General features: G+C 39.5%; 1 pseudogene; it reads left to right on the top strand.

The window, feature by feature from the left end:
- The first annotated feature begins 1,985 nt into the window (after positions 1-1,985).
- Positions 1,986-3,099, top strand: LOC140510523 (actin, cytoplasmic 1-like; annotated as a pseudogene).
- The last annotated feature ends 459 nt before the right edge of the window (positions 3,100-3,558 follow it).

Below are 3,558 nucleotides of genomic sequence, written 5' to 3'. Positions count from 1 at the left end.
GAAAAAAGGCAAAAAGAACAGCAAGAAGAAGAATTTGTGGTCGTGGTTGTTTTTGCTCTGGGTATTCATTAATTCAACAATTAAGCCAGTAATTGTCTCCTTGCAGCAAGTGCACGGACACAGTGAAATCATGGTTCTCTTGAAATATTAGAGAAGCATAAGTTCAAAGTTACCAGACATTTTACCACTAACTCTGAGAACCTAAAAAGTACCAAATGCCTAAAACCTGGCATATGTAGTCTTTGATCTTTGCTTATCAATGCTTATTGATGATTGCAATAACAATAATATCTGTAGAAATTACATTTTATAGTGCAGTAATTACAGAGAACAATAGATCAAGCTAAATATCTCAGTGATGCATTAGTTTATTCTGAGCCATTTGTCACACAGTTTCTTCCAGTATTTAATGAAAACAAAGACAATGGAAGATCTCACAATAGGCATAAATATTTCAGGTACTAAAATTTCTGATTCATTCCACATTAAGTACAGCATGCTGTAATTCCATTCTACACTGAGTATTAAGTATTACTGTGCTGAGATGGTACTTTTTAAAAAATGATATAAAATATCTCTGTATGAAATGTACTTAATATGAGAGAATGCATTCTTAATATTACATTGAAGCCTATTAGATTTTTTATATACAGTATATCACAATTTAAAAGCACCTTGAATAAAGCTACAAATATGAAATTTTTAAAAAACGTATCAATCAATAATTCCTTTCATATCATAAAAAGAAGAAAGTTATCATACTCTGATGGCTTATGTAGTAAGTACTACATAAATTCTAATTATTATCTATTACTTATTACTCTCATTGTTTTCTTCTGCTTGGTGCTATGGCCATGGAGGGCAATGAGGGCAGTGGTGTCTAGAGTACCCCATCTGAAGAGAATTCAGGAAAACCCAGAAGGTGAGACTTTCTGCTTATAGGACAACATAACACCCCCCTCCCCCCCCCCCCCAGTACTTCATTGTGGTAAATAAGCAGAATTTTTGATAAGTTTGAGGCATTGTTGATGAATCTAGCACCAAATTTCTATAACATGACCCTGGACCCCATCCTTTACCAATTCTCTTGAACTTCATTGTGACCTTAGTGCTTGTCTTTTTTTTTTTTTTTTCCATTTCAAGTATCACTCTGTTCGTACAGCTTCATGATTTGTATTGCTGGTCATTGATCTTGCCTTGTTGCCACCATTATTCTTCTTCCATGCTGCTATGTCTCTGGTGACCCTACAGTCCTCTCCCACTTCCTGTACTGTATCCTCCATGTATGATTAAAATAATAGTAGGAGCTGACACCCAAAACCTTAAGATATATACACAAGTATTGACTCAAATGATCTTCAAAATAAATCTATGCATTGGATAGCAGAGATATTATTATCCCCACTTAACAGATTAATCAAACTCAGAGAAATTAAATTAACTTGCTCAAAGTCACACAGAAAACAAGTTCAAAACCAGATCTTTGGAATCCATATCAAGTATGTAAGGTAGGATTTGAATCTCTGTCCTCATGATGTCAAGTTAAGACATCAATCAATGTCATTATGCTATACAGTACGCTGGAAGCTTGCCTTTGAGAGAAAAAGGCCTTGTTTCAAGTTTTATCTCTGTCACATACTGACTGTGATCATGGATAAATCATTTCACTTAACTTTGTAGCATCCTAGAAAACTCTTTAGGATTAAATGTTTCACATGGGCTCTTAATATGAATCAGTGGAAGGGCTTTCTACATCATGGAATTTCTTATGCACATAAAATTATGGGTCAAGAATTAAAAAAAAAATAAAAGGAACAAACTAATGGAGAAACAATTAGCCAAAATGACCATTGAAAATAGTGTCTCCCCAGCTGTGAGCTCTCCCACCCAGTGTGCACTCATGCACTCACCTCCCCCCTGCCTCCAGGTGCAGCACCACCTCCTCTCTCCCTTTAGGGTTTAAACCTGCCACTTCAAAGTTCGCTATGGATGATGATATTGCTGCTCTTGTTGTTGGCAATGGCTCTGACATGTGCAAAGCTGGCTTTGCCAAAGAGGATGCCCCTCGGGCCATCTTCCCCTCCATTGTTGGGCGCTCCAGACATCAGGGTGTGATGGTGGGTATGGGCCAGAAAGACAACTATGTGGGGTATGAGACCCAGAGCAAGAGAGATTCTGACCCTGAAGTACCCCATTGAACATGGTATTGTCACCAACTGGGATGATATGGAGAAGATCTGGCATCATATTTTCCACAATGAGCTCCATGAGGCCCCTGAAGAGCACCCTGTGCTCCTCACAAAAGCCCCCCCGAACCCCAAAACCAACAGAGAAAAGATGTCTCAGATTATGTTTGAGACCTTCAACACCCCAGCCACGTATGTTGCCATCCAGGCTGTGCTGTCCCTGTATGCCTCTGGTCTTACTACTGGTATTGTGATGGTCTGCGATGATGGTGTGATTCACACTGTGCCCATCTATGAAGGTTATGCCCTTCCTCATGCCATCCTCCTTCTGGATCTGGCTGGCTGCCATCTGACGGACTATCTTATGAAGATCCTGACAGAGAGAGGGTACAGTTTCACTACCACAGCTGAGAGAGAAATCGTGCATGAGATCAAGGAGAAGCTGTGTTACTTCACCCTAGACTTTGAGCAGGAGATGGCTATTGCTGCATCTAGCTCATCTCTGGAAAAGAGCTATGAGCAACCTGATGGTCAGGTTGTCACTATTGGCAACGAGAGGTTCCAGTTCCCAGGAGTTCTCTTCCAGTCATCTTTCTCAGGTATGGAATGCTGTGGAATCCACAAAACTACCTTCAACTCAATCATGTTGACATCCATAAGGATTTGTATGCCCATACCATATTGTCTGAAGGTACCACCATGTACCCAGGCATTGCCAACAGGATGCAGAAGGACATTACAGCCCTAGCTCCCAGCACAATGAAAATCAAGATCATTGCCCCACCTAAGCACAAATACTCTGGACTGGAGGCTCCATCCTGGCATCTCTTTCCACCTTCCAGCAGATGTGGATCAGCAAACAGGAGTGTATGATGAATCTGGGCCCTCCATTGTCCACTGCAAATGCTTCTAAATGGACTGTGTGTTTATTTATTTATTTTGTCAAAATGGTATGACATGATAATTGCCCAAGAAAAGAGATGAGATTGGCATGGCTTTATTTGGTTTTGTTTTGTTTTGTTTTTTTGGCGCTTGACTCAGGATTTAAAAACTGGAATGGTGAAGGTGATGAACAGTCTAAGTATGTTGGAGGCAAACATCCCCAAAGTTCTACAGTGCATCTTCAGGACTCTTGATTGTACATTTGTGTTTTTTTTTAATAGTCATTCCAAATATTGTGTAATGCATTGTTACAGAGAAATTGGCTCTATAAAATGAGCTAAGCAACAAATCCAGATGGGGAGGGGAAGGGAGAAGGGACTAGTATTGCTTTACATGTCAATTAATGTAATCCTTTAAAAAAAAAACTTTTTGTATCTTCTGCCTAATACTTGTTCCTTTTTTTTTAAGTTGTCAGCCCTATTGAATTGCC

The sequence above is a fragment of the Notamacropus eugenii genome, chromosome 6 (genome assembly GCF_028372415.1).
Source record: "Notamacropus eugenii isolate mMacEug1 chromosome 6, mMacEug1.pri_v2, whole genome shotgun sequence".
NCBI lineage: Eukaryota > Metazoa > Chordata > Mammalia > Diprotodontia > Macropodidae > Notamacropus > Notamacropus eugenii.
Note: the sequence above shows the minus strand (reverse complement) of the source record. Positions and strands in the feature narration are given on the sequence as shown.